The following is an 18,854-nucleotide window of genomic DNA, read 5'->3' as shown; positions in this document are numbered from 1 at the left end:
ATCCATGTAACCTAGGACAACAAAAATAAAAGTGTGTAATGCATGACAGAGTGATAAAATGTTTCGCCAACATAAAAGAGAGGAGGATGGCAATGGCATTTCTCTACAAGTAGTGTGTGTCAACATTTTTTTTTCTACGAGCACAAATGTTTGTGGTCACTGTGTTAGACTTAACATAGGTGATTTGATGATGTTGAAATGGTACTGGAATAGTGAAGGCAGCTCCTCTTTTCTTAGCAACTTTGTGGTTCTAAATCAAGTTGACTTATAGTTGATTTATAAATCAATAGTTGTTGATCGTTGCTCTCCAGTTTTGTGATGAAACAAAGGTGTGGTTGAATTTATTCTGCCACTGTGTCTTATTGTTTCAGCCTTATTCTAAAATAATCCAATCAAATGTATTTATATAGCCCTTCTTACATCAGCTGATATCTCAAAGTGCTTACAGAAACCCAGTCTAAAACCCCAAACAGCAAGCAATGCAGGTGTAGAAGCACAGTGGCTAGGAAAAACTCCCTAGAAAGGCCAAAACCTAGGAAGAAACCTAGAGAGGAACCATGCTATGAGGGGTGGCCTGTCCTCTTCTGTCTGTGCAGGGTGGAGGTTATAACAGAACATGGCCAAGATGTTCAAATGTTCATAAATGACCAGCATGGTCAAATAATAATAATCACAGTAGTTGTCAAGGGTGCAGCAAGTCAGCACCTCAGGAGTAAATGTCAGTTGGCTTTTCATAGCCGATCATTAAGAGTATCTCTACTGCTCCTGCTGTCTCTAGAGAGTTGAAAACAGCAGGTCTGGGACAGGTAGCACGTCCGGTGAACAAGTCAGGGTTCCATAGCCGCAGGCAGAACAGTTGAAACTGGAGCAGCAGCACGGCCAGGTGGACTGTGGACAGCAAGGAGTCATCATGCCAGGTAGTCCTGAGGCATGGTCCTAGGGTTAAGGTCCTCCGAGAGAGAGAGAGAGAGAGAGAGAGAGAGAGAGAGAGAGAGAGAGAGAGAGAGAGAGAAAGAGAGAATTAGAGAGAGCATACTTAAATTCACACAGGACACTGGATAAAACAGGAGACGTACTCCAGATATAACAAACTGACCCTAGCCCCCCAACACATAAACTACTGCAGCATAAATACTGGAGGCTGAGACAGGAGGGGTCAGGAGACACTGTGGCCCCATCCGATGATACCTCTGGACAGGGCCAAACAGGAAGGATATAACCACACCCATTTTGCCAAAGCACAGCCCCCACATCACTAGAGGGATATCTTCAACCACTAACTTACCATCCTGAGACAAGGCCGAGTATAGCCCACAAATATCTCCGCCACGGCACAACCCAAGGGGGGGCGCCAACCCAGACAGGAAGATCATGTCGGTGACTCAACTCACTCAAGTGACGCACCCCTCCTAGGGATGGCATGAAAGAGCACCAGTAAGGTTAGAGGCAGAGAATCCCAGTGGAGAGAGGGGAACCGGCCAGGCAGAGACAGTTCGTTCACCTTCACACTCCTGGGCCAGACTACACTCAATCATGTGACCCACTGAAGAGATTAGTCTTTTGTAAAGACTTAAAGGTTGAGACCGAGTCTGCTAATCTCACATGGGTAGGCAGGCCATTCCATAAAAATGGAGCTCTACAGGAGAAAGCCCAGCCTCCAGCTGTTTGCTTAGATATTCTAGGGACAATTAGGAGGCCTTCGTCTTGTGACCATAGCGCACGTGTAGGTATGTACGGCAGGACCAAATCGGAAAGATAGGTGGGAGCAAGCCCATGTAATGCTTTGTAGTTTAGCAGTAAAACCTTGAAATCAGCCTGTGCCTTAACAGGAAGCCAGTGTAGGGAGGCTAGCACTGGAGTAATATGATACATTTTTTGGTTCTAGTCAGGATTCTAGCAGCCGTATTTAGCACTAACTGAAGTTTATTTAGTGCTTTATCCGGTAGCCGGAAAGTACAGCATTGCAGTAGTCTAACCTAGAAGTAACAAAATCACAGATACATTTTTCTGCATCATTTTGGACAGAAAGTTTCAGATTTTTGCAATGTTACGTAGATGGAAAAAGCTGTCCTTGAAACAGTCTTGATATGTTCGTCAAAAGAGATCAGGGTCCAGAGTAACGCCGATGTCCTTCACAGTTTTATTTGAGACGACTGTAAAACCATCAAGATTCATTGACAGATTCAACAGAAGATCTCTTTGTTTCTTGGGACCTAGAACAAGCATCTCTGTTTTGTCTGAGTTTAAAAGTAGAAAGTTTGCAGCCATCCAATTCCTTATGTCTGAAACCCAGGCTTCTAGCGAGGGCAATTTTGGGGCTTCGCCATGTTTCAACTAAATTCATAGCTGTGTGTCATCCGCATAGCAGTGAAAGTTAACATAATGTTTTCGAATGACATCCCCAAGATGTAAAATATATAGTGAAAACAAAAGTGATCCTAAAACGGAACCTGAGGAACACCGAGATTTACAGTTGGGGACAAACAGTTCACAGAGACAAACTGATATCTTTCCGACAGATAAGATCTAAACCAGGCCAGAACTTGTCCGTGTAGACCAATTTGTGTTTCCAATCTCTCCAAAAGAATGTGGTGATCGATGGTATCAAAAGCAGCACTAAGGTCTAGGAGCACGAGGACAGATGCAGAGCCTCGGTCTTACGCCATAAAAAAGGTAATTTACCACATTCACAAGTGCAGTCTCAGTGCTATGATAAAACCAGACTGAAGCATTTCGTATACATTATTTGTCTTCAGGAAGGCAGTGAGTTGCTGCGCAACAGCTTTTTCTAAAATGTTTGAGAGGAATGGAAAATTCGATATTGGCCAATAGTTTTCTATATTTTCTGGGTCAAGGTTTGGCTTTTTCAAGAGAGGCTTTATTACTGCCACTTTTAGTGAGTTTGGTACACATCCGGTGGATAGAGAGCCATTTATTATGTTCAACATAGGAGGGCCATGCACAGGAAGCAGCTCTTTCAGTAGTTTAGTTGGAATAGGGTCCAGTATGCAGCTTGAAGGTTTAGAGGCCATGATTATTTTCATCATTGTGTCAAGAGATATAGTACTACAACACTTGAGTGTCTCTCTTGATCCTAGGTCCTGGCAGAGTTGTGCAGACTCAGGACAACTGAGCTTTGGCGGAATACGCAGATTTAAAGAGGCATCCGTAATTTGCTTTCTAAATGATCATGAATTTATTGCTGCTTTTTAGTTAGCTTTGCGACAGTATCAAAAATAAATGTTGTATTCTTATTTTCGTCAAATAAGTTGGAAAACTAGGAAGATCGAGCAGCAGTGAGGGCTCTTCGATACAGCACGGTACTATCTTTCCAAGCTAGTCGGAAGACTTCCAATTTGGTGTGGAGACATTTCCGTTCCAATTTTCTGGAAGCTTGCTTCAGAGCTCGGGTATTTTCTGTACACTAGGGAGCTCGTTTCTTATGACAAATGTTTTCGTTTTTAGGCGTGCAACTGCATCTAGGGTATTGCGAAAGGTTCAATTGAGTTCCTCAGTTAGGGTATGTTGGATGCTAACGTCCCATCTGGCTAACATCCAGTGAGATTGCAGAACGCCAAATTCAAATACAGAAATGCTCATTATTAAAATTCAGAAAACAAAACATATTTTACATAGGTTTAAAGATTAACTTCTTGTTAATCCAACATCGGTGTCAGATTTATAAAATGCTTTTCGGGGACAGCATACCTAGCCCAGAACATACCTAACCCAGAACATAGCCCAGTTGACAAATTATTACAACCAGCCAAGCAGAAGCGTTACAAATCTCAGGAATAGAGATAAAAATTTATCCCTTACCTTTGATGATCTTCATATGGTGGCACTCAGAAATGTTCCTTTTGTTCGACAAATTCTCTTTATATCCAAAAACCTCCGTTTTCTTCAGTAATCCACAGGCTCAAACGCAGTCAAAACAGGCAGACAAAAAAAATCCTAATTTTATCCGTAAAGTTCATAGAAACATGTCAAACTTTAAATTTATATTCAATCCTCAGGTTGTTTCTAGCCTAAATGATCTATAATATTTCAACCGGACAATAACGTCGTCAATATATAAGGTAAAGAAGAAATGCACTCTCTCGCGATTGCGCATGAAAAAGCTCTGCGACATGCTAGGGTCCACTCATTCAGACTGGTCTTACTCTCTCATTTATAAGAATACAAGCCTGAACCAATTTCTAAAGACTGTCAACATCTAGTGGAAGGCATAGGAACTTCAAATGGAGTCCTAAATCAATGGATACTGTAATGGCATTGAATAGAAAACTACAAAACCAAAAAAGAAACCTTCCTGAATGGATTTTTCAGCGGTTTTTGCCTGCCAAATCAGTTCTGCTATACTCACAGACACAATTTTAACAGTTTTGGAAACTTTAGAGTGTTTTTTCTATCAAGATCTACCAGTTATACGCATATCATATTCTCTGGGCCCGAGTAGCAGGCCGATTAATTTGGGCATGCTTTTTTCATCCAAAAATCTGAATGCTACCCCCTACCTTAGAGAGATTAACTGATTTTTGTCCTCTGATGTCCTTGGGCAGGCAGAGGGAGTCTGGAAGGGCATCAAGGAATCTTTGTGTTGTCTGAGAATGTATAGCATGACTTTTGATGCTCCTTGGTTGGGGTCTGAGCAGATTATTTGTTGCAATTGCAAATGTAATAAAATGGTGGTCCAATAGGCCAGGATTATAAGGAAAAACATTCAGATCCACAACATATATTCCATGGGACAAAACTAGGTCCAGAGAATGGCTGTGACATTGAGTAGGGCCAGAGACATGTTGGACAAAACCCACTGTGTCGATGATGGCTCCGAAAGCCTTTTGGAGTGGGTCTGTGGACTTTTCTATGTGAATATTAAAATCACCAAAAATTAGAATATTATCTGCTATGACTACAAGGTCCGATAGGAATTCAGGGAACTCAGTGAGGAATGCTGTATATGGCCCAGGAGGCCTGTAAACAGTAGCTATAAAAAGTGATTGAGTAGGTTGCACAGATTTCATGACAAGAAGCTCAAAAGACGAAAAAGTATTTTTTTGTTTGTAAATTGACATTTGCTATCGTAAATGTTATCAACACCTCTGCAGGATGCACGCACGAGGGATATGGTCACTAGTGTAACCAGGAGGTGAGGCCTCATTTAACACAGTAAATTCATCAGGCTAAAGCCATGTTTCAGTCAGGCCAATCACATCAAGATTATGATCAGTGATTAGTTCATTGACTATAACTGCCTTTGAAGTTTTGAGATGTGAGGTATCACACGAGGAGGTCTTTGTCCTAGTGAGATTGCTAAAGCGAACAACGGCATGTTTAGTTTTGCCCAACCTCGGTCGAGGCACAGACACAGTCTCAATGGGGATAGCTGAGCTGACTACACTGACTGTGCTAGTGTCAGATTCCACAAAGCTGGTATGCTGGCTAACAGCCTGCTGCCTGACCTGCACCCTATTTCATTATGGCGCTATAGGAGTTAGAGCCCTGTCTATGTTGGTAGATAAGATGAGAGCAGCCCTCCAGTTAGGATGGAGTCCTTCACTCCTCAGCAGGCCATGCTTGGTCCTGTTTGTGTGTGGGTCCCAGAAAGAAGGCCAATTACCTACAAATTCTATCTTTTGGGGGGGAAGGGGCAGAAAACAGTTTTCAACCAGCGATTGAGTTGTGAGACTCTGCTGTAGAGCTCATCATTCCCCCTAACTGGGAGCGAATGAATTAAGTCACTTAATTCTACGCAAAAAAAAACTGGAAAAACTCCATTTAGAGACATTACGAGATCTCAAAGGGTTTCATTATTCAGCGGGCATGGCATACCTCTCGAGGTAGCTAAACTAAAGTGATTGTGACACAGTAAGGCGGTAAGAGAATGGTGTGATGACCATCCCGCTGTCTGCCAAATTCCTTCTCTCTGCTCTTGTTTTCCATAATAGAATGTGTGGGCGGAGCTGGGAGTCAGTGAAATGGGACACACCTGAGATCGGGTGTGTCCCGCGGATAAATACACCTTTCCCCCACACATTGAGAAGACTCTGTCCACGCAGACACACTGTTGGTTTTGGTTGTGGTATTTTGTGGCTTCTCAACACCCCTCATTATCACCATATATCCATGCATCCACTGACTTACACTACTGACTACACACACCATTTGATACTTGGATGTAGGTTTGTAATTTCTTTATCTCTGCGTTGTCTCCCTCTCCCTGTTACGGAGTATGAGCCGGTTCGTGACAATACAAACAGGCCGAGGAGTGAGAGGATCCTAAGTAAGAGGCTTATGGCAGCATCCGCAGTGTGACAGACCAAGACTGGGACCCACACTGACCCTCACAAACTTCTACAGCACCATTGAGAGCATCCTGTCGGGCTGTATTACTACTGGTACAGCAACTGCACCATCCACAACCACAAGACTCTCCAGAGGGTGGTGCGATCTGCCCAACATATCACGAGGGGCACACTGCCTGGCCTCCAGGACAACTACAGCACCCGGTGTCACAGGAAGGCCGAGAAGGACCCCAGCCACCCGAGTCACGGCCTCTTCACCCCGCTACCATCTCAAAGGCGGGTCAGTACAGATGCATCAAAGCTGGGGCCTTGACTGAAAAACAGCTTATATCAAGTCACCACTAGCCAGCCTCCACCCAGTACCCTGCCCTAAACTTTAGTCACTGTCACTAGCCGGCTACCACGCGGTACTCAACCCTGCACCATAGAGACTGCTGCCCTATGTACAGTACATAGTCATTGAACACTGGTCACTAATGTACACATACTGTTTTACCCACTTCATACTGTATGTACAGTTGAAGTCAGAAGTTTACATAAACATAGATTGCAGTCATTAAAACTCGTTTTTTCAACCACCACAAATTTCTTGTTAGCAAACTAGAGTTTTGGCAAGTCGGTTAGGACATCTACTTTGTGCATGACACAATTATTTTTTTCAAACAATTGTTAACAGACAGATTATTTCACTTAGAATTCACTGTATCACAATTCTAGTGGGTCAGAGATTTACATACACTAAGTTGACTGTGCCTTTAACTACTTGGCACCACACGTCCCGCTAGGGCACCTCCCCCCACTGCTCAACTGACACAGTAGCACACAGAACGCAAAAAATATTCTTAGAAATATTTAACCTCCACACATTAACAAGTCCAATAGCTCAAATGAAAGATAAACACCTTGTTCATCTAGCCACCAAGTCAGATTTCTAAAATGTTTTACGGCGAAAACATAGCACATATTTATGTCAAACCACCACCAAAGATAGGCTAATTTACATAGCCATTTTGTAGAACAATAGATGCAATCACAAAAGCAGGATTAAAAGTAAAATAATTCACTAACCTTTTGAAAATCTTCATCAGATGACAGGAATAGGACATGTTATACAGTACATTTATGTTTTTTTCAATAATATGCTAATTATATCCATAAATCACGGTTTACATAGAAGGTCATGGCTAAAAAATGCTACAACAATGCCTGGAGAAATTATGGTAACTCTGCCAGATAACAGAAATACACATCATAAACGTTGACTAAATATACATGTTCTACATATACTTAGAAAGATACACTTCTTCTTAATAAAACAGCTGTGTTACATTTATTTTTAACTTTACAGATTTCGTTCACTAGGCTATAATGTGAGTCGGCGCTCAGGAATTAGCATTTTGGCTCCTCCACAGAAACCCAAATTTAACACATAAATGTTCCCTTACCTTTGCTGTTCTTCCATCAGAAGACCTGGAAGGGTTTATACTTACCAAAAACAGCTTTAGTTTTGAAGTCTGTGTCTTTCGGTTATCAAACACGACATATTTTGGTTGAAATGCAGCCAAAAAGTAAAGTTAGTTCGCACCAAAACGTCGAAATTACATATTATATGTCGACTAAACTTGTCAAACTTGGTTCAGAACACAGCGTTAGCATGCTATATAGCTTCACCGCAATTCTCAGGACAAAGAGAAACACACGCATCGTTTAATCAATCTTGAAAGAAAGACACCACAGGCGCAGAATGCGCGTGAGATCTCGCGTGACCGAAAGGATTCGGCCCGTCATTAATCTCGTGAGCGCGCGATTCACACAATGAGAAGCCCCATTGAAAGCGGACACCGCGCTGAAGGCATAGGAACTGTTCCCAGGACCGTAGGTGCTTGGGAAGGGTGGGGGCGATGACGTCAAAGTTGGGCCAACTTTTTGGATGACAAGAGAGAGTTTGGGAGAATGAGTGCCCTGAGAGTTCTGCTTTACTTACAGACATAATTTAAACGGTTTTAGAAGCTTTAGAGTGTTTTTTCTATTCAATAATATTTATTATATGCATATATTAGCAATTTTTTACAGATTTTTTTTCTGTTTACTATGGGAACGCATTTCACCAAAGGGGGCAGTATTCTGCCCTAGCCTTAACAGGTTTTAAACAGCTTTGAAAATTCCAGAAAATCATGTCATGGTTTTAGAAGCTTCTTATAGGCTAATTGGGTATGTACCTGTGGATGTATTTCAAGGCCTACCTTCAAACTCAATGCCTCTTTGCTTGACATCATGGGAAAATCAAAAGAAATCAGCCAAAACTTAATCAAAATAAGTTGTAGACCTCCGCAAGTCTGGTTCATCCTTGGGAGCAATTTGCAAACGCCTGAAGGTACCACGTTCATCTGTACAAACAATAGTATGCAAGTATAAACACCATTGGACCATGCAGCCGTCATACTGCCCAGGAAGGAGGAGGTTCTGTCTCATAGAGATTAACGTACTTTGGTGGGAAAAGTGCAAATCAATCCCAGAGCAACAGCAAAGGACCTTGTGAAGATGATGGAGGAAACGGGTACAAAAGTATCTATATCCAGAGTAAAACAAGTCCTATATCGACAAAACCTGAAAGGCCGCTCACTACTGCTCCAAATCCGCCATTAAAAAGCCAGACTACAGTTCGCAACTGCACATGGGGACAAATATCATACTTTTGGAGAAATGTCCTCTGGTATGATGAAACAAAAATACAACTGTTTGGCCCTAATAACCATTGTTATGTTTGGAGGAAAAAGTGGAAGGCTTGCAAGCTGAAGAACATCATCCCAACCGTGAAGCATGGAGGTGGCAGCATCATGTGGGGGTGCTTTGCTGCAGGAGGGACTGATACACTTCACAAAATAAATGGCATCATCAGGCAGGAAAATTATGTGGATATATTGAAGCAACATCTCAAGACATCAGTCAGGAAGTTAAAGCTTGGTTGCAAATGGGTCTTCCAAATGGACAATGACCCCAAGCATACTTCCAAAGTTGTGACAAAATGGCTTAAGGACAACAAGGTATTGGAGTGGCCATCACAAATTCCTGACCTCAATCCTATAGAAAATGTGTTGGCAGAACTGAAAAAGCGTGTGCAAGCAAGGAGGCCTACAAACCTGACTCAGTTACACCAGCTCTGTCAGAAGCAATGGGCCAAAATTCACCCAACTTATTGTGGGAAGCTTGTGGAAGGCTATCCGAAACGTTTGATCCAAGTTAAGCAATTTAAAGGCAATGCTACCAAATATGAATTGAGTGTATGTAACCTGAAATAAATCATTCTCTCTACTATTTGTCTGACATTTCACATTCTTAAATAAAGTGGTGATCCTAACTGACCTATGACAGGGAATTTTTACTGGGATTAAATGTCAGGAATTGTGAAAAACCGAGTTTAAATGTATTTGGCTAAGGTGTATGTAAACTTCCAACTTCAACTGTATGTACTGTATTCTATTCAAAGCCTATCCTATTTAACTATTGCTGTACATATACTATTCTATCCTACATATTCTACAGAGATTCTACATATTCTATCCATACACTGTCCATAATACCTATACCTTACATCTTATCATATATATTTATATTCCGGACATTGCTCATCCTAATATTTCTGTATTTCTTAATTATGTTATTTCACTTTTTAGATTTGCATGCATTGTTTTGTATTGTGAGATATTACTTCATTGTTGGAGCTAGGAACATAAGCATTTCACTATACCTGCAATAACATCCACTAAATATGCAACCAAAATTATTTGTATTGATCAATTGAAATACTGTAGCATCTTCTTTCCTCTCCTCTTCTCAATCTATCTCTCTGATCGGTCCAGATGAGTCATGGTCTGGTTTCGATTCTGGCCACCTGTCAGGCCTGGGCAGTTCCAGAGAACTGTGGTCAGGACGGTCAAGTCGTCGTGCCCTCCACGCGACACCCTCCCCCATCCCTCTCGCATCCCCTCCTCCTCCTCCCATCTCTCCCGAGCTGCTCCATTAGCTGTGTCCACTGGCCCCTGTCCCAATCCTAAGAGCATGTCTTGTTTATCTAACACACGTCTTCTCAGTCTCCAAAGTCCTCCAGATAGCCATCACAGCCATTCCACAGAAATATGTGTTACTGTGAAGATTGTACTGCTCAGCGATAGGACACGTTTGTCATAAGCTTTTCACTTAATTTATCTCCTTGGGCATGTCAATGTACCCATTTGTATAGATTAGCAGATTGGAAAATGTTTATAATAATATACCATAAACTGGATAGTTGATGAATCTGCAGTCCATATAAAAGAGCATTATAAGGTAGATCATTGTATCGTATGTAGGCCTACATTTTAGGTAAGAGAGACGGACACCTGTGGTCTAAACAATGGTAGACAGAAAAGGCTAGAGTTTTCTCCACAAACAGCGCCACAAGGAGAAGGAGATTGTCTGTTTCCTCTGTGTAAACCTAATCAATGTAGTCTGGATGGAATACATCTTTTCCTCAGAAAGGTGACCTGGGCCAGGGGGGAACAGACTGTAATCTTGATCAATTCAATCCTCAAGCAAATAAATACAAGGTGAAAAAAAGAAGAAAATATACATACAGGCTACGTCTCAGCTGCTGCGTGCTTATCTCTGTGAAAACATGCTTTAGGAGCAGAGGCCTGCCTGGTCTGCCGGGTGTTTTGCTTAAAGCTACTATCTAGGCAGCCCGGGCACTTTTTTGGAACACAGTTTAGGAATGGGGCTAAGCTAGTTGCTAAGCTCATGAGGCATTTAGTTATATTCATAGAGAATCAATAGGTAACAACAATATCTGAAATGACCATCTAATCAATTCCTGGATCACACACGGTACCTTTTTTAAGCTTGAATTTATTTTGCGAGGGCAGTTAACATGTCATAAATTACACATTTTTCCAGCTTGCTTTGATTAGGTGGGGCTAATACTGCATGTTTCATTTCCTATGTGTGTGTGTGTGGGGCTAATGGAAAGAACCTGGGTCTGTATTTACACAGCCTCACATAACCCAGTGCATTTAGAAAGTCATTGCGTTTCATTGCGTTTCAGCCAGAACCAGAGCCAGAACCCTTTGTGACTAATGGGGAGCGATAAGAAATGAGAATGTATGAAAACGGCTACAAATCAATAACATTAATCTAATATAGATCTGCGATGCAACGTAATCTGCATGTCATCTGAGACGCATTTCTTAATGAAAGCGTTTATTTATTTACTTTGCTTGGCTCAGTGAGAGTGAGAGAGAAACTAGGGAACAGGCTGCTGCATTTTAGAACGATAGAAGATGTTAAAACGCCACACTTAGGTTTCGTTCTGAGATTCGCCAAACGTTTCTGGCTTCATTTATTATCCCGATCAAAACCAAAGCCGGAAAATACGCTAAGATTTGGCAGAAGCCAAACTTTGAAATTGAGTTTGACAGTATTCCAATAGCTGTGAGTGACATCAGCATATTTAATATCCTGGAAGGGAGGAGAGAAAGGAGAGTACAGGTGACTGGTTGAGTGGAATCTGCTTTTCTAGTTCTGTGTCTGTGTTTCTGTCACTGTGTTTCTCTGGGAGTGTGTACATGTTTGTGCATGCACGCTACAAGGCAAACCCCAGCACACATGCCATTTGTTTACTTAGGGCTAGGCGTCGCGCCAGCGGATCATCTGTGGACAACGTCCGGTGAAATTGGAGGGCGCGCAATTCAAATAAATAATCATAAAAATTATGGATATTAAACATTTAGGAACATACAAGTGTCTTAAATTTGTCAATCTAACTGCATTGTCCAGTTTACAATAGGCTTTACAGCGAAAGCATGCCATGCGATTGTTTGAGGACGGCGCACAACATCAAAATATTATTCAACCAGCACAGGCTTCGTAAAATCACAAATAGCAAATAAATATTCACTTACTTTTTGTCTATCTTCCTCTGATTTGCAATCCAAAGGGTCCCAGCTACAACATGCATGGTCGTTTTGTTAGATCAAATCTTTCTTTATATTCCAAAAAGTCAGTTAAGTTGACGCCATCGATTTGAGTAATCCACTCGTTCAATATGCAGAGAAAGGAATCCATAAAGCTACCTCTAAACTTTGTTAAAACAAGTCAAAATACAATTCTGTTTAATCCTCAGGTACCCTAAAATGTAATTAAACTGTAATATTTCATACGGAAAGAAGTATGTTCAATATCAAAGTAAACTTAGCAGGTGCGTGTCCTCTTTGTCACTCGCGCACAGACTAATTTTCAACTCTGTCTCCCAGTATCAAAACTCAAAATTCCTCCTCGTTTGGGAAGAAACAAGCCTGAAATCTTGAACAAAGACTGTTGACATCTAGTGGAAGCCATAGGAAATGCAATCTAGGAGCTGGAATTGAGTATGACCCATAGCTTCCCATTGTTAGAGTATGAGCTCTCAAAAAAAGAACATCCAGGTTGTTTCCACTTTCCACATTATCATGCAGTTCTTCTGAAGTGAATGTTAATGGCAGAAAAACAACCAAGAGGATGTACCAGAAATAATAGCATGGACTGAGTAAAATGCTACAGCAAATATCTAAGTATAACGACAAAAAAACAGTTGCTTACAGTATGTCAATAAATGTATCCTCAGACCAAACAAAAAAATGATTTCTGGTCAAATATGTTTAATTTTCTGTTTCATTCAAGTAATTGCTGATGTCATTTCATCTCTCCATTACACTTTTTTTCTGTTTTTTTCCCAGGGAGGGGAGGGTGGGGAGAAAGTCATTGCTTGTGAGAGATACAGGCTTGCGTGGAAGATAAGACAGTTTTGGCACTGTTGAATCATTCATTCATCACCATTCTTATCGGTCACTTGGGAAAGGTGCTTATAATAAATTGCGGCAATAGTTCACAGCAGAGAGAAAGGGGAGAGAAGAAAGAAAGAGAGACATGAGAGAGAGAGATAGGAGGGAGCACTCTATGCTTGTTTAAACAAAGTGATTTATTTGGAGGGCAATCAAACAGAATGGAGGATATTTATGATGTGAGCTCACATCTACAGCCCGAACAGAGGAGATACTGAAGACAGTGATGGCTTCCAGAACACAGTGGGGCTGGGATCCAGGTCAAGATTGCATCTTACTGTAAAAACCTGAACTCTGAAGTCACCTTCTCATGTTTGCCTGTACCCTTTCACAGCGATTGTTGTGCTCTAACTACACATCCCATGGCTAGCATAACTATTGTTGAAACAATGCTACAGTATATGTGGTTTGTAAGAGCCGTGCCTCCTAAATAGCCATTGGAGGGACACTGTTTTGAGGAGCACTTGAATCGGCCTGTTGAGCTAATCAACATAAAATAAGATAACATGAAAAGAGATTGTGGATGACGCTCAGGGTCCTTTCAGTCATAACAGATTGCATTATATAGCTGGTTGTCAATAACAACATAGGAAGAACGCAAACAGTGCATTTGGAAATTATTCAGATCCCTTGACTTTTTCCACATTTTGTTACAGCCTTATTCTCAAATAGATTAAATTAATGTTTTCCCTCATCAATCTACACACAATATCCCATAATAAAACAAAAACAAGTTGTAAAAAAAATGAAATACGTTATTTACAGAAGCATTCAGACCCTTTGCTATGAGACTAACAATTGAGCTCAAGGATCTCTCTGTACTTTGCTCTGATCCATTGACTCTGACTAGTCCCTGAAAAACATCTCCACAGCATGATGCTGCCACCACCATGCTTCACTGTAGGGATGGCTTTGGCCTGGTGATGAGCGGTTCCAGGTTTTTTCTGACGTGACGCTTGGCATTCAGGCCAAGCGTCATTGGTCTGAGAGTCCTTAGGTGCCTTTTAGCGAACTCCAAGTGGGCTGTGTGCCTTTTATTGAGGTCGGATTGGTGGAGCACTGCAGAGATGGCTGTCCTTCTGGAAGGTTCTATCAACTGGAAGGTTCTTTCGCTCTATCAGAGTGACCATCGGGTTCTTGGTCACATCCCTGGTTGTTCCAAACTTCTTCCATTTAAAAATGATGGAGGCCACTGTGTTCTTGGGGACCTTCAATTCTGCAGGAATTTTTTGGTACCCTTCCCCAGATCTGTGCCTCGACACAATCCTATCTCGGCGCTCTACGGACAATTCCTTCGACATCAAGGTTTTGTTTTTGCTCTTACATGTACTGTCAACTGTGGGACCTTTTTATATAGACAGGTGTGTGCCTTTCCAAACCATGTCCAATCAATTGAATTAACCACACGTGAACTCCAATCAACTTGTAGAAACAACTCAAGGATGATCAATGGAAACAGGATGCACCTGAGCTCAATTTCGAGTCTCATGGCAAAGGGTCTGAATACTTATGTAAATAAGGTATTTCTGTTTTTTATTTGTATTAAATTTGCATTTATAAAAACCGGTTTTGACTTTGTCATTGTGGGGTATTGTGTTTAAATTGATAAGGAAATAGTTTTATTGAATCCATTTTAGAATAAGACTGTAACTTAACAAAATGTGGAAAAAGTTAAGGGGTCTGAATATACTTTTTTTTCATACTGTATTATTCACTGTATGTTTGTTTATTCCATGTGTAACTCTGTGTTGTTGTATGTGTCGAACTGCTATGCTTTATCTTGGCCAGGTCGCAGTTGTAAATGAGAACTTGTTCTCAACAAGCCTACCTGTTTAAATAAAGGTGAAATAGTATACATACACGTTTCGAATGCATTGCAAATTTGATATTTCCATTTTTTATGTTTAAGAAATGTGCTAAAATTGTATGTTGATTGATGAGGGAAAAAACTATTGAATCCATTTTAGAATAAGGCTGCAGCGTAACAAAATGTGGAAAAATTGAATGGTTCTGAATACTTTCCGAACGCATTGTACTTCATCTCCACACACTGATACAGTATTTCAACGCAAAATAGCCTACATGGTAGTGGCACTCCACAAACACAATGCACACATACAGTACAGTATACACATATTTTTGTACAGTATTGTCTTTCTGGGGCGAGTGTGAAAGTGTGAGTGAGAGCGTGTTAGCTAGCTCAAAAGACAGAAGGTAATCTTTAGGCCAATCCAGGCTCCTCACGGCAGTCATTATGTGTGAGGGACCCACAATGCACCTCTCTCAAAAATCCTCCTTCAGTCATGGCAGCTGTCCCTCGGCTCTACCTCTGTACCTTATTTCCATTTGAAAGAATACCAACAAAACCAGTCCACTTGGCAAAGGACTATGGTATTAGGCTGATGGCAAAAGCAAAATAACTGGCTCCTTCTCCTTCTAAAACTACCTCTGAAAGCACTTAAAGACACTGGGGGGAGGTGAGTCTATCTATCTAGCGCTCTATTGCTGCCAGGCCAACACGAGGCTAGCAGCTAGCCTCCTCTGACCCGACTTCAAAGGTACAGTGGGGCTGTGAAGCTTGGCTGAACCATTACCGTCTATTATTGAGTAATCTAGGCCGCCAGAGAGAGAACCAGAGGAATGTTCAATGTTGCCTAGCATTGCTGCAGCTTGAAGTTTGGTGCAACTTATCATGATGATGTGGCTCTTGTGGTAGATTTTTATGGATAGTGTCCATAGACTGAGCCAGATGTGTTATTACAAAGACAAACCCTGACTATATGAACATTTGAAATGGTTATTAATAATTAATTTAACTTTCAGACTATCAGAATGGATAATTTAGCTTTCCTTTGACATCATGGGAATAATATCTCAAATATAATTTGACCAGTGAGATTTCTAAATAATTTATCCAGGGACCATTGAGACCAGGCTCTCTTTCACAAGGGAGCCCTGCATGTACAACTTCACAAGACAAATTCAAAAATAAATTGCAATATAAAACAAGTAAAATACAGCACAACACAAATATTAAAAACAATTACATTCCCCAGTAAGAAGGTCCCCAATCACCTCCGGATGAAAAGCGTGCCCAAAGTAAACTGCCTGTTACTCAGGCCCAGAAGCTAGGATATGCATAATTGGTAGATTTGGATAGAAAACACTAACATTTCTAAAACGGTTGAACCATCCAGGAGGGTAATAAATTGAGGTCATAGGTTTTTCCTTTAGTTTTCTATGGGATGCCCTTATTATGAACCTGGTTGCAGTTCCTATGGCTTCCACTAGATGTCAACAATATTTAGAAATTGTTCGATGTTTTTCTTTTGAGAAATGAAGTAGTGCTATTCATTGTAAATGTCACTCCAGGTGGACTCCACTGTTTTGATGCGCGTGAACTGGAGAGCGCTTCACTTTGTTTTTATCCGGTATTGGAAACAGTTAATTCTGTCTTAAATTGTATCGATTATTTACGTTTTAGGGTACCTGAGGTTGGATTAGGAACCTTGTTTGAAATGTTTGGACCAAGTTTACAGGTAACTTATGAGATACTTTGTAGGAATGTTGTGCGAATTGAAACCGGTGTATTTCTGAATCAAACACATCAAATAAATTGACATTTTTGGGACAGAAAGTAGGACATTATCGACCAAAAGTACCATTTGTGACGTTTCTGGGACATTTTGGAGTACCAACAGAAGAATATCTTCAAAGGTAAGGCATGAATTATATCGCTACTTCTGACTTTTGTGCGCACCTGCCTGGTTGAAATATGATTTTCATGTGTTTGTATGCTGGGTGCTGTCCTCAGATAATCACATGGTTTGCTTTTACCGTAAAGCCTTTTTGAAATCTGACACAGCGGCTGGATTAACAAGAAGTTAAGATTTATTTTGATGTATAACACATATATTTTCAAGAAAGTTAAATATTTGAATTTGGTATTTTTGAATTTTGCGCTCTGCAATTTCACCGGATGTTGGCCAGGTGGGACGCTACCGTCCCACCTGGACTCTGAACTGGTTTTGACCTTTTACCTGTACATGACCATTCTTCTGTCTACCCCTTTTTGGATTATTAATAAACTTTAAAGACTCTAACCATCTGCCTCCTGTGTCTGCATCTGGGTCTCGTCTTGTGCCCTTATAGTATGAACTGGCCATGACAGACCCAGCAGACTTGGCCCAGCTCCGCCACGCTGTCTTCCTGCAAGGAGACACCATTGGGCGACATGAGGAGCAGTTACAGGACCTTCTGGAATGGCTCCGTTCCTTGACGGAATCCCATGACCAAGGGTTTAAGGCTGTTATGGAGCAAATCAGGGAGCTAGCTCCGAGGCAGCCTCCCACCTCTGAAAAACCCCAACCACCCAGTAACTATTTTCCTATTAGTGGTCAGTTTGTACAGCCTACCCCGGCTCTCCGAGAACCTCCTCCGGAGCGATATTCTGGGGATCCTGGTACTTGCCATGATTATCTTTCTCAGTGCTCTCGTATTTTTGAGCTACAGCCATCTTTGTTTCCTTCAGACCAATCTAAGATAGCATATATTATTACCTTAATATCGGGAAGGGCACTCTCCTGGGCTACAGCAGTTTGGTAGCAACAATCCGCCATTTGTTGTCATCTGGTGGATTTCGTGGCAAAGGTGAGGAAGGCATTCGATTCTCTGAAATCCGGGAGAGAGGCGACCAGTAAACTTCTTGAGTTACTTGAAATCTCCCGTAATGTGGCAGATTACTTTCGCACGTTGGCCGCCGAGAGTGCCTGGAATCCGGAGTCTCTTTTCGATACTTTTCTTCACAGATTATCTGAGGTGGTTAAAGATGAGCTATAGCTGCTCGGGAATTACTGGTAGACTTCGACAGCCGCATTGCCCTCACCATTAGAATTGATGGACGTTTAAAGGAACGCCGGAGTGAGAGGAGGTCTGGTCTCGTGCACACTTGTCCATCCGCTATGGCTCGCTCACCTTCGAAGGAATCCGAAAGTTCCTGAAGGCAGTTTTTCCGAGAGGATCCGAAGGCACCTGAGTTCCCTCATGAATCATCAACAACGGGTGACTTGGATACTCCTGAGCCTATGCAAATAGGAAGAGCTAGTTTATCGGTTGGGGAAGACTCACAGAGGCTGACTTCAGACTTCAAACAGTTGTCTGTACTGTGGAGGAGCAGGACATTATATAGCTACCTGCCCTGTTAAGAAACCCTTGTCTCCGGTGGGTACCGGTACCTGTGGATGCTAGGGCACTGGACGGCCGCTCAATAGATAGTCACCCATAGTCCTGTGCCCGTTCATATACGGGTTTCAGGTAATCATAGTGAAACCATACAGTTCCTCCTCATTGCATCTTCCCATGTTTCGGTTGTCTTGGGATTTTCCTGGCTCCAAAAAACACAACCCTGGACCACGAGCTCCATCTTGGGTTGGAGCCCATTTTGCTATTCCACTGTCTTCAAGCTGCACAGCCTTCCCCGAGACGTCTTCCTCAGGACGTTAAGCAAGGCTTTGAATGTTTCTGCCATTCCCACTGAATTCCATTGACCTCCTGGAAGTGTTCAGTAAGGCACGTGCTACTTCTCTTCACGTGCTACTTCTCTTCTCTTCTCTTCACCGTCCTTATGCTTGTGCCATTGATCTTCTCCCAGGCACCACACCACCTTGGGATCGGCTACATTCTCTATCCGGGC

This window comes from Oncorhynchus kisutch, linkage group LG12 (genome assembly GCF_002021735.2).
Source record: "Oncorhynchus kisutch isolate 150728-3 linkage group LG12, Okis_V2, whole genome shotgun sequence".
Taxonomy (NCBI): Eukaryota; Metazoa; Chordata; class Actinopteri; order Salmoniformes; family Salmonidae; genus Oncorhynchus; species Oncorhynchus kisutch.
The sequence above is the reverse complement of the archived record's forward strand: the minus strand, read 5'-3'. Positions refer to the sequence as shown.